This window comes from Callionymus lyra, chromosome 11 (assembly GCF_982586985.1).
Source record: "Callionymus lyra chromosome 11, fCalLyr1.hap1.1, whole genome shotgun sequence".
Lineage (NCBI taxonomy): Eukaryota > Metazoa > Chordata > Actinopteri > Syngnathiformes > Callionymidae > Callionymus > Callionymus lyra.
This window is the reverse complement of record NC_141828.1, coordinates 16,528-33,270: the sequence shown is the minus strand read 5'-3', so window position 1 is coordinate 33,270 and position 16,743 is coordinate 16,528. Positions and strand designations below refer to the sequence as shown.

The window sequence follows — 16,743 nt, the reverse complement described above, 5'->3', positions numbered from 1 at the left end:
AGACACTGGAGCGGCTGGTCCTCAAACATCTCAGGCCACAAGTCCAGCACATGCAAGACCCCCTGCAGTTTGCCTACCAGCCAGCAGTTGGTGTGGAAGATGCCATCCTTCACCTCCTGCAACGACCTACTCTCACCTGGATAAAGGAAGCGGTTCAGTGAGGATCCTGTTCCTGGACTTCTCTAGTGCCTTCAACACTATCCAACCCACTCTGCTGCAGGACAAACTGACTAAGATTCAATTCAATTTTATTTCAAGTGTCTTATCATAACAAAGTTATCTCAAGACACTATACAGTTGAAATAAGACTACAGTTGATTAAGGAAAAATAGATCCAGCAATTCAACAAAGAGCAAGAAACAAAACACTGTACAGTGAGCAATGGAGAGGAAAAACTTCCTTTTAGAAGCAGAAACCTGGAGCGGAACCAGACTCATTGTTGACGGCCTGCCGCTTTGACCGGCTGGGAGGAAGGATGGGGGGGTAGACAGATGGATAAGGAGAGGAGTGAGGGAGGATAGAGTGAGAGAAAAGAGGAGAGTGTAGGAGGGTCCATGGGGGTGCTGGAGAGAACTCGGGATCTGATGACGTGGTGAAGATCCTGGATCAGCAGCAGCTCTGGAGGTGGATCCCTGGATCAGCAACAGCTCTGGAGGTGGATCCCTGGATCAGCAGCAGCTCTGGAGGTGGATCCCTGGATCAGCAACAGCTCTGGAGGTGGATCCCTGGATCAGCAACAGCTCTGGAGGTGGATCCCTGATGCAAGATGCATGTGGACCCTGGTCTGGTTTCCTGGATTATCTTACTGATCGACCACAGTATGTCAGGCTGAAGGACATCACGTCTGACACTGTGCAGTACAGGAGCACCTCAGGGGACAGTACTGGCTCCTCTCCTCTTCACCATCTACACTTCAGACTTCTGCTACAACTCAGAGTATTATCAAAGTAATCACACTAGTACTACCACGACAGTTGTACTTTGACTACTGAGCACTAAACTCCCCTCAGCACTGATTGGCCAGTGATGCTCAAGTGTGTCATGAATTTATACCATAATTATGATGCGTCTTGACCTCTGAACCCCTGTTAAGAACCACTGGTTTAACAGCTTAGGAGAAGCAACAAGATCCTGAAGATGGTTTAGAACATTATTTCAGCCGCTGAGGTCATGAACGATGAGACTCGAAGCACGAGAGGCTGTTGAACAGAAAACAACTTTATTCCTCCAGGCTTCACAGCTGGAACTCAGGAAATTCAAACACGACGTCTTTGCCCGTCAGTTTCTTGTAGACTCCAGAGAACGTCTCCACCTGGTGGACAGACAAGGAACCGTTGAGCAAAGAGAACAATCAGGACAACGTTTGTCTACTGCATGGTTAGACTCCCCAGACACTGGTGCATTCTGGGAAGCTTTAGGAATATACAGGAGGCTCTTTCCTCGCCGGCATCAACCGGGGGGCGGAGCTTAATGTGCGACGGCGTGGAACAGGACTGTACGTCTCGGCTCAGAGCTACGCTCCCATACGCCACTGGGACAGAACCAGAACCAGGTCCTGCCCCCGTCACATCAACCGGGTTACAGATGCACAAAGACATGACCAAGAAGTCCTCATGTGTCCTCATGTCTCATGCGTCCTCATGTGTCCTCATGTGTTCTCATGTGTCCTCATGTCTCCTCATGTGTCCTCATGTCTCCCGTCTCATGTCTCCTCATGTGTCCTCGTGTGTACTCATGTCTCCTCATGTGTCCTAGTGTGTCCTCAAGTCTCCTCATGTGTCTTCATGTCTCATGTGTCCTCATGTGTCCTCATGTGTCCTCATGTGTCCTCATGTCTCCTCATGTGTCCTCATGTGTCCTCATGTCTCCTCATGTGTTCTCATGTCTCCTCATGTGTCCTTGTGTGTCCTCATGTCTCCTCATGTGTCTTCATGTCTCATGTGTCCTCATGTCTCCTCATGTGTTCTCATGTCTCCTCATGTGTCCTTGTGTGTCCTCATGTCTCCTCATGTGTCTTCATGTCTCATGTGTCCTCATGTCTCCTCATGTGTCCTCATGTCTCCTCATGTGTTCTCATGTCTCCTCATGTGTCCTTGAGTGTCCTCATGTGTCCTCATGTCTCCTCATGTGTCCTCATGTCTCATGTGTCCTCATGTGTCCTCATGTGTCTTCATGTCTCATGTTTCCTCATGTCTCCTCAAGTGTCCTCATGTCTCCTCATGTGTCTTCATGTCTCATGTGTCCTCATGTCTCCTCATGTGTCCTCATGTGTCCTCATGTCTACTCATGTGTCCTTGTGTCTCCTTATGTGTCCTCATGTGTCCTCATGTCGCCTCATGTGTCCTCATGTGTCCTCATGTGTCCTCATGTCTCATGTCTCCTCATGTGTCCTCATGTGTTCTCATGTGTCCTCATGTCTCATGTGTCCTTATGTGTCCTCATGTGTCCTCATGTGTCCTCATATCTCCTCATGTGTTCTCATGTGTCCTCATGTCTCATGCGTCCTCATGTCTCCTCATGTGTCCTCATGTCTCCTCATGTGTCCTCATGTGTCCTCATGTCGCCTCATGTGTCCTCATGTGTCTTCATGTCTCATGTGTCCTCATGTCTCCTCATGTGTCCTCATGTGTCCTCATGTCTCCTCATGTGTCCTCATGTGTCCTCATGTCTCCTCATGTGTCCTCATGTCTCATGTCTCCTCATGTGTCCTCATGTCTCATGTGTCCTTATGTGTCCTCATGTGTCCTCATGTCTCCTCATGTCTCCTCAAGTGTCCTCATGTCTCATGTCTCCTCATGTGTCCTTTTGTCTCCTCATGTGTCCTCATGTCTCCTCGTGTGTCCTCATGTCTCCTCGTGTGTCCTCATGTGTCCTCATGTCTCCTCATGTGTCTTCATGTCTCATGTGTCCTCATGTCTCCTCATGTGTTCTCATGTGTCCTCATGTCTCCTCATGTGTCCTCATGTGTCCTCATGTCTCCTCATGTCTCCTCGTGTGTCCTCATGTCTCCTCATGTGTCTTCATGTCTCATGTGTCCTCATGTCTCCTCATGTCTCCTCATGTCTCCTCATGTGTTCTCATTTCTCCTCATGTGTCCTTGTGTGTCCTCATGTGTCCTTGTGTCTCCTTATGTGTCCTCATGTCTCCTCTTGTCACCTCATGTGTCCTCATGTGTCTTCATGTCTCATGTGTCCTCATGTCTCCTCATGTGTCCTCATGTCTCCTCATGTGTCCTCATTTCTCCTCATGTCTCTTCATGTGTCCTCATGTCTCCTCATGTGTCCTCATGTGTTCTCATGTGTCCTCATGTCTCATGTGTCCTTATGTGTCCTCATGTGTCCTCATGTCTCATGTCTCCTCATGTCTCCTCATGTGTTCTCATGTGTCCTCATGTCTCATGCGTCCTCATGTCTCCTCATGTGTCCTCATGTGTCCTCATGTCTCCTCATGTCTCCTCGTGTGTCCTCATGTCTCCTCATGTGTCTTCATGTCTCATGTGTCCTCATGTCTCCTCATGTCTCCTCATGTGTTCTCATTTCTCCTCATGTGTCCTTGTGTGTCCTCATGTGTCCTTGTGTCTCCTTATGTGTCCTCATGTCTCCTCTTGTCACCTCATGTGTCCTCATGTGTCTTCATGTCTCATGTGTCCTCATGTCTCCTCATGTGTCCTCATGTCTCCTCATGTGTCCTCATTTCTCCTCATGTCTCTTCATGTGTCCTCATGTGTCCTCATGTGTCCTCATGTGTTCTCATGTGTCCTCATGTCTCATGTGTCCTTATGTGTCCTCATGTGTCCTCATGTCTCATGTCTCCTCATGTCTCCTCATGTGTTCTCATGTGTCCTCATGTCTCATGCGTCCTCATGTCTCCTCATGTGTCCTCATGTCTCCTCATGTGTCCTCATGTGTCCTCATGTCTCATGCGTCCTCATGTCTCCTCATGTGTCCTCATGTCTCCTCATGTGTCCTCATGTGTCCTCATGTGTTCTCATGTGTCCTCATACGGCCTCATGTGTCTTCATGTCTCATATGTCCTCATGTCTCATGCGTCCTCATGTCTCCTCATGTGTCCTCATGTGTCCTCATGTCTCCTCATGTGTCCTCATGTCTCATGCGTCCTCATGTCTCCTCATGTGTCCTCATGTGTCCTCATGTCTCCTCTTGTGTCCTCATTTCTCATGTCTCCTCATGTCTCATGCGTCCTCGTGTGTCCTCATGTGTCCTCATGTCTCCTCATGTGTCTTCATGTCTCATGTGTCCTCATGTATCCTCATGTGTCCTCATGTGTTCTCATGTCTCCTCATGTGTCCTTGTGTGTCCTCATGTGTCCTCATGTCTCCTCATGTGTCCTCATGTGTCTTCATGTCTCATGTGTCCTGAAGTGTCCTCATGTCTCATGTCTCCTCATGTCTCCTCATGTGTCCTCATATGTCCTCATGTCTCCTCATGTGTCCTCATGTGTCCTCATGTCTCCTCATGTGTCTTCATGTCTCATGTGTCCTCATGTCTCATGTGTCCTCATGTGTCATCATGTCTCCTCATGTGTCCTCGTGTGTCCTCATGTGTCCTCATGTCTCCTCATGTGTCCTCATGTCTCCTCATGTGTCCTCGTGTCTCCTCATGTGTCCTTGTGTCTCCTCATGTGTCCTCATGTGTCCTCATGAGTCCTCATGTGTCCTCATGTCTCCTCATGTGTCCTCATGTGTCCTCATGTGTTCTCATGTGTCCTCATGCGGCCTCATGTGTCTTCATGTGTCCTCATGTGTCCTCATGTCTCCTCATGTGTTCTCATGTGTCCTCATGTCTCCTCTTGTGTCCTCATGTCTCATGTCTCCTCATGTCTCATGCGTCCTCGTGTGTCCTCATGTGTCCTCAATTTCTCCTCATGTGTCTTCATGTCTTATGTTTCCTCATGTATCCTAATGTGTCCTCATGTGTTCTCATGTCTCCTCATGTGTCCTTGTGTGTCCTCATGTGTCCTCATGTCTCCTCATGTGTCCTCATGTGTCTTCATGTCTCATGTGTCCTCAAGTGTCCTCATGTCTCATGTCTCCTCATGTGTCCTCATATGTCCTCATGTCTCCTCATGTGTCCTCATGTGTCCTCATGTCTACTCATGTGTCTTCATGTCTCATGTGTCCTCATGTCTCATGTGTCCTCATGTGTCATCATGTCTCCTCATGTGTCCTCATGTCTCATGCGTCCTCATGTCTCCTCATGTGTCCTCATGTCTCCTCATGTGTTCTCATGTGTCCTCATGTCTCCTCTTGTGTCCTCATGTCTCATGTCTCCTCATGTCTCATGCGTCCTCGTGTGTCCTCATGTGTCCTCATGTCTCCTCATGTGTCTTCATGTCTCATGTGTCCTCATGTGTCCTCATGTGTCCTCATGTCTCCTCATGTGTTCTCATGTCTCCTCATGTGTCCTTGTGTGTCCTCAAGTGTCCTCATGTCATCTCATGTGTCCTCATGTGTCTTCATGTCACATGTGTCCTCATGTGTCCTCAAGTGTCCTCATGTCTCATGTCTCCTCATGTCTCCTCATGTGTCTTCATGTCTCATGTGTCCTCATGTCTCAGGTGTCCTCATGTGTCATCATGTCTCCTCATGTGTCCTCATGTCTCCTCATGTGTCCTCATGTGTCCTCATGTCTCCTCATGTGTCCTTGTGTCTCCTCATGTGTCCTCATGTGTCTTCATGTCTCATGTGTCCTCATGTGTCCTCATGTCTCCTCATGTGTCCTCATGAGTCCTCATGTGTTCTCATGTCTCCTCATGTGTCCTCATGTGTCCTCATGTCTCATGTCTCCTCATGTGTCCTCATGTCTCCTCATTTGTTCTCATGTCTCCTCATGTGTCCTCATGTCTCATGCGTCCTCATGTGTCCTCATGTGTTCTCATGTGTCCTCATGTCTCCTCATGTGTCTTCATGTCTCATGTCTCCTCATGTGTCCTCATGTCTCCTCATGTGTCCTCGTGTCTCATGTGTCCTCGTGTGTCCTCGTGTGTCCTCATGTGTCCTCATGTGTCCTCATGTCTCCTCTTGTGTCCTCATGTCTCATGTCTCCTCATGTCTCATGCGTCCTCGTGTGTCCTCATGTGTCCTCATGTCTCCTCATGTGTCTTCATGTCTCATGTGTCCTCATGTATCCTCATGTGTCCTCATGTGTTCTCATGTCTCCTCATGTGTCCTTGTGTGTCCTCATGTGTCCTCATGTCTCCTCATGTGTCCTCATGTGTCTTCATGTCTCATGTGTCCTCAAGTGTCCTCATGTCTCATGTCTCCTCATGTCTCCTCATGTGTCCTCATATGTCCTCATGCCTCCTCATGTGTCCTCATATGTCCTCATGTCTCCTCATGTGTCTTCATGTCTCATGTGTCCTCATGTCTCATGTGTCCTCATGTGTCATCATGTCTCCTCATGTGTCCTCGTGTGTCCTCATGTGTCCTCATGTGTCCTCATGTCTCCTCATGTGTCCTCATGTCTCATGTCTCCTCATGTCTCCTCATGTGTTCTCATGTGTCCTCATGTCTCATGCGTCCTCATGTCTCCTCATGTGTCCTCATGTCTCCTCATGTGTCCTCATGTGTCCTCATGTCTCCTCATGTGTTCTCATGTGTCCTCCTGTGTCCTCATGTGTCCTCATGTCTCATGCGTCCTCATGTCTCCTCATGTGTCCTCATGTGTCCTCTTGTCTCCTCATGTGTCCTCATGTGTCCTCATGCATCCTCATGTCTCCTCATGTGTCTTCATGTCTCATATGTCCTCATGTCTCATGCGTCCTCATGTCTCCTCATGTGTCCTCGTGTAACCTCGTGTGTCCTCATGTGTCCTCATGTCTCCTCATGTGTCTTCATGTCTCATGTGTCCTCATGTCTCCTCATGTGTCCTCATTTCTCCTCATGTCTCTTCATGTGTCCTCATGTCTCCTCATGTGTCCTCATGTGTTCTCATGTGTCCTCATGTCTCATGTGTCCTTATGTGTCCTCAAGTGTCCTCATGTCTCATGTCTCCTCATGTCTCCTCATGTGTCCTCATGTGTCCTCATGTCTCCTCATATGTCCTCATGTGTCTTCATGTGTCCTCGTGTCTCCTCATGTGTCCTCATTTGTCCTCATGTGTCATGTGTCCTCGTGTCTCCTCATGTGTCCTCGTGTCTCCTCTTTTGTCCTCATGTGTCCTCATGTCTCCTCATATGTCCTCATGTGTACTCATGTGTCCTCGTGTCTCCTCATGTGTCTCCTCATGTGTCCTCAATTGTCCTCATGTGTCATGTGTCCTCGTGTCTCCTCGTGTGTCCTTGTGTCTCCTCATGTGTCCTCATGTGTCTTCATGTCTCATGTGTCCTCATGTGTCCTCATGTGTTCTCATGTCTCCTCATGTGTCCTCATGTCTCCTCATGTGTCCTCATGTCTCATGTCTCCTCATGTGTCCTCATGTGTCCTCATGTGTCCTCATGTCTCCTCATGTGTCTTCATGTCTCATGTGTCCTCATGTGTCCTCATGTCTCCTCATGTGTTCTCATGTGTCCTCATGTCTCCTCATGTGTACTCATGTCTCATGTCTCCTCATGTGTCCTCGTGTGTACTCATGTCTCCTCATGTGTCCTTGTGTGTCCTCAAGTCTCCTCATGTGTCTTCATGTCTCATGTGTCCTCATGTCTCCTCATGTGTCCTCATGTGTCCTCATGTCTCCTCATGTGTCCTCATGTGTCCTCATGTCTCCTCATGTGTCCTTGAGTGTCCTCATGTGTCCTTATGTCTCCTCATGTGTCCTCATGTGTCCTCATGTGTCTTCATGTCTCATGTGTCCTCATGTCTCATGCGTCCTCATGTCTCCTCATGTGTCCTCATGTCTCCTCATGTGTCCTCATGTGTCCTCATGTGTCTTCATGTCTCATGTGTCCTCATGTGTCATCATGTCTCCTCATGTGTCCTCATGTGTCCTCATGTGTCCTCATGTCTCCTCATGTGTCCTCATGTGGCATGTGTCCTCGTGTCTCCTCATGTGTCCTCAAGTGTCCTCATGTCTCATGTCTCCTCATGTCTCCTCATGTCTCCTCATGTGTCCTCATGTCTCCTCATGTGTCCTCATGTGTCCTCATGTCTCTTCATGTCTCATGTGTCCTCATGTCTCATGTGTCCTCATGTGTCATCATGTCTCCTCATGTGTCCTCATGTGTCCTCATGTGTCCTCATGTCTCCTCATGTGTCCTCATGTCTCCTCATGTGTCCTCATGTGTCATGTGTCCTCGTGTCTCCTCATGCGTCCTTGTGTCTCCTCATGTGTCCTCATGTGTCTTCATGTCTCATGTGTCCTCATGTGTCCTCATGTGTCTTCATGTCTCCTCATGTGTCCTCATGAGTCCTCATGTGTTGTCATGTCTCCTCATGTGTCCTTATGTCTCCTCATGTGTCCTCATGTCTCATGTCTCCTCATGTGTCCTCATGTGTCCTCATGTGTTCTCATGTGTTCTCATGTCTCCTCATGTGTCCTCATGTGTCCTCATATATCATGCGTCCTCATGTGTCCTCATGTGTCTTCATGTCTCATGTCTCCTCATGTGTCCTCATGTCTCCTCATGTGTCCTCGTGTCTCATGTGTCCTCGTGTGTCCTCGTGTGTCCTCATGTGTCCTCATGTGTCCTCATGTCTCCTCATGTGTCTTCATGTCTCATGTGTCCTCATGTGTCCTCATGTCTCCTCGTGTGTCCTCATGTGTCCTCATGTCTCCTCATGTGTCTTCATGTCTCATGTGTCCTCATGTGTCCTCATGTCTCCTCGTGTGTCCTCATGTCTCCTCATGTGTCCTCATGTGTCCTCATGTCTCCTCGTGTGTCCTCATGTGTCCTCATGTCTCCTCATGTGTCTTCATGTCTCATGTGTCCTCATGTGTCCTCATGTGTCCTCATGTCTCCTCATGTGTTCTCATGTCTCCTCATGTGTCCTTGTGTGTCCTCGTGTGTCCTCATGTGTCCTCATGTCTCCTCATGTGTCTTCATGTCTCATGTGTCCTCTTGTCTCCTCATGTGTCCTCATGTCTCCTCGTGTGTCCTCATGTGTCCTCATGTCTCCTCATGTGTCTTCATGTCTCATGTGTCCTCATGTGTCCTCATGTGTCCTCATGTCTCCTCATGTGTCCTCATGTCTCCTCATGTGTCCTCATGTGTCCTCATATGTCCTCATGTGTCCTCATGTCTCCGCATATGTCCTCGTGTCTCCTCATGTGTCCTCATATGTCCTCATATGTCCTCATGTGTCCTCGTGTCTCATGTGTCCTCATGTCTCCTCATGTGTCCTCATGTGTCTTGTGTCCTCGTGTCTCATGTGTCCTCATGTGTCATGTGTCCTCGTGTCTCCTCATGTGTCCTCATGTGTCCTCATGTCTCCTCATGTGTCCTCATGTGTCCTCGTGTCTCCTCATGTGTCCTTGTGTCTCCTCATGTGTCCTCATGAGTCCTCATGTGTTGTCATGTCTCCTCATGTGTCCTCATGTCTCATGTCTCCTCATGTGTCCTCATGTGTCCTCATGTGTTCTCATGTCTCCTCATGTGTCCTCATGTGTCCTCATATCTCATGCGTCCTCATGTGTCCTCATGTCTCCTCATGTGTCTTCATGTCTCATGTCTCCTCATGTGTCCTCATGTCTCCTCATGTGTCCTCGTGTCTCATGTGTCCTCGTGTGTCCTCGTGTATCCTCATGTGTCCTCATGTGTCCTCATGTCTCCTCATGTGTCTTCATGTCTCATGTGTCCTCATGTGTCCTCATGTCTCCTCGTGTGTCCTCATGTGTCCTCATGTCTCCTCATGTGTCTTCATGTCTCATGTGTCCTCATGTGTCCTCATGTGTCCTCATGTCTCCTCGTGTGTCCTCATGTCTCCTCATGTGTCCTCATGTGTCCTCATGTCTCCTCGTGTGTCCTCATGTGTCCTCATGTCTCCTCATGTGTCTTCATGTCTCATGTGTCCTCATGTGTCCTCATGTGTTCTCATGTCTCCTCATGTGTCCTTGTGTGTCCTCGTGTGTCCTCATGTGTCCTCATGTCTCCTCATGTGTCTTCATGTCTCATGTGTCCTCTTGTCTCCTCATGTGTCCTCATGTCTCCTCGTGTGTCCTCATGTGTCCTCATGTCTCCTCATGTGTCTTCATGTCTCATGTGTCCTCATGTGTCCTCATGTCTCCTCATGTCTCCTCATGTGTCCTCATGTCTCCTCATGTGTCCTCATGTGTCCTCATATGTCCTCATGTGTCCTCATGTCTCCGCATATGTCCTCGTGTCTCCTCATGTGTCCTCATATGTCCTCATATGTCCTCATGTGTCCTCGTGTCTCATGTGTCCTCATGTCTCCTCATGTGTCCTCATGTGTCTTGTGTCCTCGTGTCTCATGTGTCCTCATGTGTCATGTGTCCTCGTGTCTCCTCATGTGTCCTCATGTGTCCTCATGTCTCCTCATGTGTCCTCATGTGTCCTCGTGTCTCCTCATGTGTCCTTGTGTCTCCTCATGTGTCCTCATGTGTCTTCATGTCTCCTCATGTGTCCTCATGTGTCCTCATGTCTCATGTCTCCTCATGTCTCCTCATGTGTCCTCATGTCTCATGTGTCCTCGTGTAACCTCGTGTGTCCTCATGTGTCCTCATGTCTCCTCATGTGTCTTCATGTCTCATGTGTCCTCATGTCTCCTCATGTGTCTTCATTTCTCCTCATGTGTTCTCATGTGTCCTCATGTCTCCTCATGTGTACTCATGTCTCATGTCTCCTCATGTGTCCTTGTGTGTACTCATGTCTCCTCATGTGTCCTTGTGTGTCCTCATGTCTCCTCATGTGTCTTCATGTCTCATGTGTCCTCATGTGTCATGTGTCCTCGTGTCTCCTCATGCGTCCTTGTGTCTCCTCATGTGTCCTCATGTGTCTTCATGTCTCATGTGTCCTCATGTGTCTTCATGTCTCCTCATGTGTCCTCATGAGTCCTCATGTGTCCTCATGTCTCCTCATGTGTCCTCATGTCTCATGTCTCCTCATGTGTCCTCATGTGTTCTCATGTGTTCTCATGTCTCCTCATGTGTCCTCATGTGTCCTCATGTGTCCTCATATCTCATGCGTCCTCATGTGTCCTCATGTGTTCTCATGTGTCCTCATGTCTCCTCATGTGTCTTCATGTCTCATGTCTCCTCATGTGTCCTCATGTCTCCTCATGTGTCCTCGTGTGTCCTCGTGTGTCCTCGTGTGTCCTCATGTGTCCTCATGTGTCCTCATGTCTCCTCATGTGTCTTCATGTCTCATGTGTCCTCATGTCTCCTCATGTGTCCTCATGTCTTCTCATGTGTTCTCATGTGTCCTCATGTCTCCTCATGTGTACTCATGTCTCATGTCTCCTCATGTGTCCTTGTGTGTACTCATGTCTCCTCATGTGTCCTCATGTGTCCTCATGTCTCCTCATGTGTCTTCATGTCTCATGTGTCCTCATGTCTCCTCATGTGTCCTCATGTCTCCTCATGTGTCCTCATGTGTCCTCATATGTCCTCATGTGTCTTCATGTCTCCTCATGTGTCCTCATGTGTCCTCATGTCTCATGTCTCCTCATGTGTCCTCATGTCTCATGTGTCCTCGTGTAACCTCGTGTGTCCTCATGTGTCCTCATGTCTCCTCATGTGTCCTCATGTCTCCTCATGTGTTCTCATGTGTCCTCATGTCTCCTCATGTGTACTCATGTCTCATGTCTCCTCATGTGTCCTCGTGTGTACTCATGTCTCCTCATGTGTCCTTGTGTGTCCTCATGTCTCCTCATGTGTCTTCATGTGTCATGTGTCCTCATGTCTCCTCATGTGTCCTCATGTCTCATGTCTCCTCATGTGTCCTCGTGTGTACTCATGTCTCCTCATGTGTCCTCATGTCTCCTCATGTGTCCTCATGTGTCCTCATGTCTCCTCATATGTCCTCGTGTCTCCTCATGTGTCCTCATATGTCCTCATGTGTCCTCGTGTCTCATGTGTCCTCATGTGTCCTCATGTGTCTTGTGTCCTCGTGTCTCATTTGTCCTCATGTGTCATGTGTCCTCGTGTCTCCTCATGTGTCCTCGTGTCTCCTCTTTTGTCCTCATGTGTCCTCATGTCTCCTCATATGTCCTCATGTGTCCTCATGTGTCCTCGTGTCTCCTCATGTGTCTCCTCATGTGTCCTCATTTGTCCTCATGTGTCATGTGTCCTCGTGTCTCCTCGTGTGTCCTTGTGTCTCCTCATGTGTCCTCATGTGTCTTCATGTCTCATGTCTCCTCATGTGTCCTCATGTCTCATGTCTCCTCATGTGTCCTCATGTGTCCTCATGTGTCCTCATGTCTCCTCATGTGTCTTCATGTCTCATGTGTCCTCTTGTGTCCTCATGTCTCCTCATGTGTTCTCATGTGTCCTCATGTCTCCTCATGTGTACTCATGTCTCATGTCTCCTCATGTGTCCTCGTGTGTACTCATGTCTCCTCATGTGTCCTTGTGTGTCCTCAAGTCTCCTCATGTGTCTTCATGTCTCATGTGTCCTCATGTCTCCTCATGTGTCCTCATGTGTCCTCATGTCTCCTCATGTGTCCTCATGTGTCCTCATGTCTCCTCATGTGTCCTTGAGTGTCCTCATGTGTCCTTATGTCTCCTCATGTGTCCTCATGTGTCCTCATGTGTCTTCATGTCTCATGTGTCCTCATGTCTCATGCGTCCTCATGTCTCCTCATGTGTCCTCATGTGTCCTCATGTGTCCTCATGTGTCTTCATGTCTCATGTGTCCTCATGTGTCATCATGTCTCCTCATGTGTCCTCATGTGTCCTCATGTCTCCTCATGTGTCCTCATGTGGCATGTGTCCTCGTGTCTCCTCATGTGTCCTCAAGTGTCCTCATGTCTCATGTCTCCTCATGTCTCCTCATGTCTCCTCATGTGTCCTCATGTCTCCTCATGTGTCCTCATGTGTCCTCATGTCTCTTCATGTCTCATGTGTCCTCATGTCTCATGTGTCCTCATGTGTCATCATGTCTCCTCATGTGTCCTCATGTGTCCTCATGTGTCCTCATGTCTCCTCATGTGTCCTCATGTCTCCTCATGTGTCCTCATGTGTCATGTGTCCTCGTGTCTCCTCATGCGTCCTTGTGTCTCCTCATGTGTCCTCATGTGTCTTCATGTCTCATGTGTCCTCATGTGTCCTCATGTGTCTTCATGTCTCCTCATGTGTCCTCATGAGTCCTCATGTGTTGTCATGTCTCCTCATGTGTCCTTATGTCTCCTCATGTGTCCTCATGTCTCATGTCTCCTCATGTGTCCTCATGTGTTCTCATGTGTTCTCATGTCTCCTCATGTGTCCTCATGTGTCCTCATATCTCATGCGTCCTCATGTGTCCTCATGTCTCCTCATGTGTCCTCATGTCTCCTCGTGTGTCCTCATGTGTCCTCATGTCTCCTCATGTGTTCTCATGTGTCCTCATGTGTCCACATGTTAGCATAACATCAGTGACACGTTAGCCACATGTTAGCATAACATCAGTGACACGTTAGCCACATGTTAGGATCTACATGACCCTAGTGTGTGGATCTACAGGACTTGTGTGTGGATCTACATGACCCTAGTGTGTGGATCTACAGGACTTGTGTGTGGACCTACATGACCCTATTGTGTGGATCTACAGGACTTGTGTGTGGACCTACTGGGCTCTAGTGTGTGGATCTACTGGGCTCTAGTGTTTGCATCTACAGGACTTGTGTGTGGATCTACAGGACTTGTGTGTGGACCTACTGGGCTCTAGTGTGTGGACCTACTGGACTCTAGTGTGTGGATCTACAAGACTTGTGTGTGGATCTACATGACCCTAGTGTGTGGATCTACAGGACCCTAGTGTGTGGATCTACAGGACTTGTGTGTGGACCTACTGGGCTCTAGTGTGTGGACCTACTGGACTCTAGTGTGTGGATCTACAGGACTTGTGTGTGGATCTACTGGACCCTAGTGTGTGGATCTACAGGACTTGTGTGTGGATCTACATGACCCTAGTGTGTGGATCTACAGGACTTGTGTGTGGACCTACTGGGCTCTAGTGTGTGGACCTACTGGGCTCTAGTGTGTGGACCTACTGGACTCTAGTGTGTGGACCTACTGGGCTCTAGTGTGTGGACCTACTGGACTCTAGTTGGACTCTAGTGTGTGGATCTACAGGACTTGTGTGTGGATCTACTGGACTCTAGTGTGTTGATCTACTGGACTCTAGTGTGTGGATCTACTGGACTCTAGTTGGACTCTAGTGTGTGGATCTACTGGACTCTAGTGTGTGGATCTACAGGACTCTAGTGTGTGGATCTACAGGACTCTAGTGTGTGGATCTATTGGACTCTAGTGTGTGGATCTACAGGACTCTAGTGTGTGGATCTACAGGACTCTAGTGTGTGGATCTATTGGACTCTAGTGTGTGGATCTACTGGACTCTAGTGTGTGGATCTACAGGACTCTAGTGTGTGGATCTATTGGACTCTACTGTGTGGATCTACTGGACTCTAGTGTGTGGATCTATTGGACTCTAGTGTGTGGATCTATTGGACTCTAGTGTGTGGATCTACAGGACTCTAGTGTGTGGATCTACAGGACTCTAGTGTGTGGATCTACAGGACTCTATTGTGTGGATCTACTGGACTCTAGTGTGTGGATCTACAGGACTCTATTGTGTGGATCTACAGGACTCTAGTGTGTGGATCTACTGGACTCTATTGTGTGGATCTACAGGACACATGTCACGGTTACGTACAAACTGTCTCAGGTTTCTCAGGCTCAGCTTCTCTAACTTCAACCATCAAGTATCATCTGTACCCGTCAATGGTTGAGTTTTTAAACTCTTTCTTAAAGATATTAAGTGTCTTAATGTTTGAGATCCTTCTCTCTGGTTCATTCTCATCCTTGACCTTTGACACCATCTCACACCTCGTCCTCAGACTCTCCTCCCTCGAGTGGTTTCACTCCCACCTCACTGACCACCCAGTTCCTCCAACCCACCCCCTCAGTCACGGCAGGTGTGCCCCAGGGCTCTGTCCTGGGACCCCTCCCCTTTTCACCTCCTTCCTCGCCCTTGGACGCAACCAGCTCTACCTGCATATGTTCACCTCTGACCTCTGCCCTCCTCAGAACCTTCAGGCGAGTCTCTTGAAACTTTAAATCAAATGTAAGATCAAAGTACATCAAAAGAAATAAGATCTGTCCGTCACTGGAGCAGTTCATGACCTTGACACAGGTGGCTGGAACGAGCAGCACTAACATTATGACCACCTGTGAGGAACCGTGTGTCCCGGATTGGTTTGACTGAAGATCATGGATAGTTCCAGGATCAAACCATTACAGACCGGTGGCACTGACTTCACAGCTGATGAAGACACTGGAGCGGCTGGTCCTCAAACATCTCAGGCCACAAGTCCAGCACATGCAAGACCCCCTGCAGTTTGCCTACCAGCCAGCAGTTGGTGTGGAAGATGCCATCCTTCACCTCCTGCAACGACCTACTCTCACCTGGATAAAGGAAGCGGTTCAGTGAGGATCCTGTTCCTGGACTTCTCTAGTGCCTTCAACACTATCCAACCCACTCTGCTGCAGGACAAACTGACTAAGATTCAATTCAATTTTATTTCAAGTGTCTTATCATAACAAAGTTATCTCAAGACACTATACAGTTGAAATAAGACTACAGTTGATTAAGGAAAAATAGATCCAGCAATTCAACAAAGAGCAAGAAACAAAACACTGTACAGTGAGCAATGGAGAGGAAAAACTTCCTTTTAGAAGCAGAAACCTGGAGCGGAACCAGACTCATTGTTGACGGCCTGCCGCTTTGACCGGCTGGGAGGAAGGATGGGGGGGTAGACAGATGGATAAGGAGAGGAGTGAGGGAGGATAGAGTGAGAGAAAAGAGGAGAGTGTAGGAGGGTCCATGGGGGTGCTGGAGAGAACTCGGGATCTGATGACGTGGTGAAGATCCTGGATCAGCAGCAGCTCTGGAGGTGGATCCCTGGATCAGCAACAGCTCTGGAGGTGGATCCCTGGATCAGCAGCAGCTCTGGAGGTGGATCCCTGGATCAGCAACAGCTCTGGAGGTGGATCCCTGGATCAGCAACAGCTCTGGAGGTGGATCCCTGATGCAAGATGCATGTGGACCCTGGTCTGGTTTCCTGGATTATCTTACTGATCGACCACAGTATGTCAGGCTGAAGGACATCACGTCTGACACTGTGCAGTACAGGAGCACCTCAGGGGACAGTACTGGCTCCTCTCCTCTTCACCATCTACACTTCAGACTTCTGCTACAACTCAGAGTATTATCAAAGTAATCACACTAGTACTACCACGACAGTTGTACTTTGACTACTGAGCACTAAACTCCCCTCAGCACTGATTGGCCAGTGATGCTCAAGTGTGTCATGAATTTATACCATAATTATGATGCGTCTTGACCTCTGAACCCCTGTTAAGAACCACTGGTTTAACAGCTTAGGAGAAGCAACAAGATCCTGAAGATGGTTTAGAACATTATTTCAGCCGCTGAGGTCATGAACGATGAGACTCGAAGCACGAGAGGCTGTTGAACAGAAAACAACTTTATTCCTCCAGGCTTCACAGCTGGAACTCAGGAAATTCAAACACGACGTCTTTGCCCGTCAGTTTCTTGTAGACTCCAGAGAACGTCTCCACCTGGTGGACAGACAAGGAACCGTTGAGCAAAGAGAACAATCAGGACAAC

The 16,743-nt window shown here is 48.6% G+C and overlaps 1 non-coding gene across 1 annotated transcript; it reads right to left on the bottom strand.

The window, feature by feature from the left end:
* Window positions 1–1,361: 1,361 nt before the first annotated feature.
* Window positions 1,362–1,568, bottom strand: LOC148068856 (small nucleolar RNA SNORA73 family). Its single transcript, XR_015713075.1, has one exon. It is a non-coding gene; the product is annotated as a small nucleolar RNA SNORA73 family (small nucleolar RNA).
* Window positions 1,569–16,743: the final 15,175 nt, after the last annotated feature.